Here is a 6,000-nt window from a genome sequence, read left to right on the forward strand (position 1 = left end):
ATCCAGCGATACTTAACATATCCTTTGGGAAGTACAATAGTGCTATATTTTTTTTCACGATGTATCTTTTGAGCCCATTTTACCTCCAAATATGGTGCTCCTACTTAAGCAGATAAGGCAGATATGACAGCCATTTTTACTGTGCAGACAAATATCCAAAGTGAGTTTTCCAATTTTCATCCAGATTCCTTGATATTTATTACTTAGTTGTAATCTCTGGCTATGACTGAAAAACTGGAACAAAGTCCATAGGATTAAATGGCATTTTGGGCCTATTATCCCAGAATGATCTTCAAAAAGAGCTTGGGGTGCAGAAGTGAGGTACCAAGTTTCTCAAACTTTCATGTTCATGTACATAGTCTGCAGATGTTTTTAAAATGCAGGTCTGGGCAGCGCCTGAAATTTTATATTTCCCACAACTTTGAAAAGATGTCAGTGAATGTGTCAGAAATGATAAGCTAATGTACTTCCATGGAGTAGCAAGTGTGTAGTTAAGGGACAGGCTGTGAATTCAAGCTTTGGAGTTTTAATGTCTACTGAATGCCAGATTCAACATTTTCAAATTATGTGAATATGGACAACTTATATAATTTCCTGCAGCCTGTCCTATCTGTTAAGTGGGATAAGAAAGAATGGGGGCTGCTCCACTGGATTGTTACGCCAAACAGATGAGTTTATATGTGTAAAACACTTTGAACTATACCTGGCACTTATGAAGCCCTTAATTCACACTATCTCTTATAACAAAGCCAAAGATGATAAGGCGGTCACAGTCTCAGTAGTATTCTTCCTTGAATAGAAGACTGCTGCCACATGGGCCAAATTCTATTATTAGCACATCTTGGAAAATGCCTGCCATATCCCATCATATCTATGGTTACCCCTTGCTACTCTTCTTTAATAGACTCACTAAGTCTATGTGATAAATTCTCAATCCCTTGTTTTATGACAAGGTCATAAACCTTAAGCTGGCTTGTGATAATTCCTCTAATGCTAACTTCTAGTTCTCACTCTCAGACATTCTAATCTTTTAGCCAGATCAAACAATTTCATACTAAATAGGCAATGCTTTCTCATATCTCTTTGCCTTCAAGAGATTAGAACTCTGGAAAAATAGCATGTTTGACCAGTGAATTTTACCTCCCAGTGGAGAACTAGAGTATCTTCTATGGAATTATACCTTTACCATCTTGGTTTTTTTGTTTGTTTTTCTTTTTTGCTATAGTACTCTTTATTATACAGTTTTCTAGAATAGATATTAACTCTATGATTGGTCCATGTGTTAAATACTTGGGAGCAAAAACTATACCACCAGCACCAGGTAGTAAAGTGAGAATTGTTATTTCAGCTATTTCAGCATTCATTATACTGGTTGGTGCACTGGTACTAAACATGTGTTGAATTAATGAAAATTAGAAACTAAAATGATACACATATATATATGCTTATAGTATCCTCACTCATTCAGACAAATTTTCATTCATTGGGGGATATAATAATGTTTGACTAGCCACAACTTGATACATATTAAAGGATCATGATTTTAAAGAATCTCTAGAAGGATTCAAAATTGATCCATAACATGTAATCAGTATTTCTCATGTCCTTCACAAAAGAACTTTCAGTATGTAGTTTTTAAAAAATCTTGGACCCTATTCCGTAATATATGTTTGCGTATATATTTTAAAACACAAAGATTTTACATTAATTATCATTAATTTTTTTTAAAAAAATTCATTAGCTAATAATGCTTTTTAGTTCATCATTGACTGCAAAAAATATGACTGAATTAATAAAATCTACACTATGTATCAGATTTTTATGACAGGCGATTTTTTATTGCTTTGTTTTCCAATATTTTGATATCCCAAGTTTAATTAAAAAAAAAAACTTTTTCCTATTTTATCAAACTAAATGTAGTTTTATATTTCCTACAGTTTCATATTATTAACATATTGGCATTTTTAAAATCAGGAGGCATTTTTATATCTTTGATGTGATAATTATAACTCATAGTATTTTTTAAGAAAATTATAATATATAAAATTTTATTCTTTAAAATTGATATTATCTTAACCACAATAAAATTCAGTATGTGAGGGGAAAAGTGGCTAGAGATTTATATGATCACATAGAAGGGATGCCTAGAGTATGACTGAAAGCATGATATATTGATAACACAGATCACCAATAGCAGACATTTTGATGTACATCTTCTTGTAAGGAGATAAGTTACATATTATTGCTATGAGTGTCTAGGAACCATTGATTAGTCATGGAGACTGTCTCACATAAATACTCCTTGAAATCTGAAATGAAGAGGTAAAAGCACCACTTTTAATTCTGGCTATAATGAACTAGTTTGCATCAGACCAATCCTCTCGCCAGTAACAATAGGAAAAGATGGATAATACACATTAAAAACACCTTTTTGAAAAAATGAGAGAGTGAATAGAAAACTCTAGTTTATACCTAAGATCCTGATGAGAAGTGCAGAGGGACAGTCTGGCATTTAGCATATTTTCATCAGTGATGGATGAGCCACTGAGTAGGTTGAGCAGTTTCAAAAGCCTGGAAAGAAAAGAAAAACTAGAGTCTATCAATGAGGAGGGAACCTGGTGAAATTCTCAAATTTTCAGTTGGATTCTTAAATGGCTACACCAAAGAATTAATGGAGAATCAGATACAGTCTTCACAGTGACAGAAAGACAATTTAATCTATGATAGGTTTCAATGATTTTTCCAAATCTAACTCCTGCTACAGGCCAGAGGAAATCCTCAATGAAGAAACATAAGATCTTCAAAAGATTCAAATTGTATCTATAACTTTTCATATACAATTTTCAGCATGCTATCACAAATAATGTGATACAGCAATAGACTACACTACATTTGACATATGAATTATTACAGTCAAGACTTTTAAAAGTCTACTGGAGATTCTGATCTTAGAGATATCAGACTTTGACTTTGAGATAGTTATAATTAAAATATTTAATAAAATTGGGGGGTGGTAATATGGTTAATTTTGGCACATAACCAGGATCTATGAAGAATTACTATGGAAACCATGGAAAACCAAGAGTTAAAGAACACAGTAAATATCAAAATAACTCAGTAGGTAGAATTAACAGCACATTAGACAAACTAAAGAGAAGTGTAGTTGGAGATAGATAAATTAGTAGAATATAATAAGATTTTGGATAAGAAAGCTGTAGTACATATGCACAATGGAGTATTACTCAGCCAATAAAAAGAATACATTTGAATCAGTTCTAATGAGGTGGATGAAACTGGAGCCTATTATACAGAGTGAAGTAAGCCAGAAAGAAAAACACCAATATAGTATACTAACGCATATATATGGAATTTAGAAAGATGGTAATGATAACCCTGTATGCGAGACAGCAAAAGAGACACAGATGTATAGAACAGTCTTTTGGACTCTTGTGGGAGAAGGTGAAGGTGGGATGATATGGGAGAATGGCATTGAAACATGTATAATATCATATATGAAATGAATCACCAGTCCAGGTTCGATGCATGATACTGGGTGCTTGGGGCTGGTGCACTGGGATGACCCAGAGGGATGGTATGGGGAGGGTGGAGGGAGGAGGGGTTCAGGATGGGGAACACATGTATACCTGTGGCAGATTCATGTTGATGTATGGCAAAACCAATACAATATTGTAAAGTAATTAACCTCCAATTAAAATAAATAAATTTATACTAAAAAAAATAAAAAGATTAAAGTAAGGAGAGTAAAAGAAAGAAAATACAGAAAACCAGTTTATACACAAAACTACAAAATATTACTGAGAGATACTATAGAATGCAAAAATAGTTGGAGGGATTTTCATAGATTGGAAGGCTCAATAATGCAAAAATATCAATTTCCTTCAAATTTATATATAATTTCAATGAAATCAATTAAAATTCTAGACATATTTTTCCATGACATATAACAAATTGATTTTTAAAATGAAGAGAAGATGCAGAGAGACAGGAATAGTCAGACAATTTTGAAGAAGAAAAGTAAAGAAGATACACAATGATCTTATCTGTATGCAGGTCAGGAAGCAAAAGTTAGAAATGGACATGGAACAACACACTGGTTCCAAATAGGAAAAGGAGTACGTCAAGGCCGTATATTGTCACCCTGCTTATTTAACTTATATACTGAATACATCATGAGAAACGCTGGGCTAGATGAAGCACAAACTGGAATCAAGATTGGTGGGAGAAATATCAGTAACCTCAGATATGCAGATGACACCACCCTCATGGCAGAAAGTGAAGAGGAACTAAAAAGCCTCTTGATGAAAGTGAAAAAAGAGAGTGAAAAAGTTGGCTTAAAAGTCAACATTCAGTAAACGAAGATCATGGCATCTGGTCCCATCACTTCACAGCAAATAGATGGGGAAACAGTGGAAACAGTGTCAGACTTTAGTTTTTTGGGTTCCCAAATCACTGCAGATGGTGACTGCAGCCATGAAATTAAAAGATGCTTACTCCTTAGAAGAAAAGTTATTAGCAACCTAGACAACATATTAAAAAGCAAAGACGTTACTCTGTCAACAAAGGTCCATCTAGTCAAGGCTATGGTTTTTCCAGTGGCCATGTATGGATGTGAGAATTGGACTATAAAGAAAGCTGAGCGCTGAAGAATTGATGCTTTTCAACTGTGGTGTTGGAGAAAACTCTTGAGAGTTCTTGAACTTCAGGGAGATCCAACCAGTCCATCCTAAAGGAGATCAGTCTTGAATGTTCACTGGAAGGGTTGCTGAAGCTGAAACTCCAGTACTTTGGCCACCTGATGCAAAGAGCTAACTCATTTGAAAAGATCCTGATGCTGGGAAAGATTGAAAGTGGGAGGAGAAGGGGACGACAGAGGATGAGATGGTTGGATGGCCTCACCAACCCAATGGACATGAGTTTGAGTAAACTCAGGGAGCTGGTGATGGACAGGGAGGCCTGGCGTGCTGCAGTCCATGGGGTCACAAAGAGTGAGACACGACTGAGTGCCTGAACTGAACTCAAACTGAATGATCTTAATGTTAGTTACCATTCCAATCTTTTTTATGCAAATTTATCTTTTTTTTTTCAGTAAATAAATTTTTTAAAGATTCAATATTATCTTTACATAACCTATCTTTTTTCATCATATAATTTATCATCCACCATTCTTTAAAATTTCATGTTTTCACAGATATCACTATAAAAATATAAATAGATAAAATAGACAAGTAATTTATATTAATAGTGTAACCCAACTGTAAATAAAGATTCAGAATCACATTTGTAACCACGTTTTTTACTACATTTAAATTGTAATTAGATAGCATTGTTTAACAAACACTCTATATTTTCAGTTTTGCTGCTTCTTTTTGACCCAAATATTTTTGTCCATTTCTTTAATAGGTTAATAATAATTACAACAATAAGTACCTAAAAAGGTAATCTCATATACTAGTCTAGAACTTAACCTTCTTGTGCTGTGCTTAGTTGTTAAGTCCTGTCCGACTGTGTGACCCCATGTACTGTAGCTCACCAGGCTTTTCTGTCCGTGAATTCTCCAGGCAACCTGGAGTGGGTTGCCATGCCCTTCCCCAGGGGATCGTCCCAACCCACGCACCAAATCCAGGTATCCCTGCATTTCAGGTGGATTCTTTACTGTCTGAACCACCAGGGAAGCTCTAACCTCTTCTTGCTGCTGCTGCTGCTAAGTCGTGTCAGTCGTGTCCGACTCTGTGAGACCCCATAGACGGCAGCCTACCAGATTCCTCCGTTCCTGGGATTCTCCAGGCAAGAACACTGGAGTGGATTGCCATTTCCTTTTCCAATCCATGAAAGTAAAAAGTGAAAGCGAAGTCGCTCAGCCGTGTCCGACTCTTAGCAACACCATGGACTGCAGCCCACCAGGCTCCCCCGTCCCTGGGATTCTCCAGGCAAGAACACTGGAGTGAGTTGCCATTTCCTTCTCCAATGCATGAAAGGGAA

This window comes from Bubalus kerabau, chromosome 1, assembly GCF_029407905.1.
Source record: "Bubalus kerabau isolate K-KA32 ecotype Philippines breed swamp buffalo chromosome 1, PCC_UOA_SB_1v2, whole genome shotgun sequence".
NCBI lineage: Eukaryota > Metazoa > Chordata > Mammalia > Artiodactyla > Bovidae > Bubalus > Bubalus kerabau.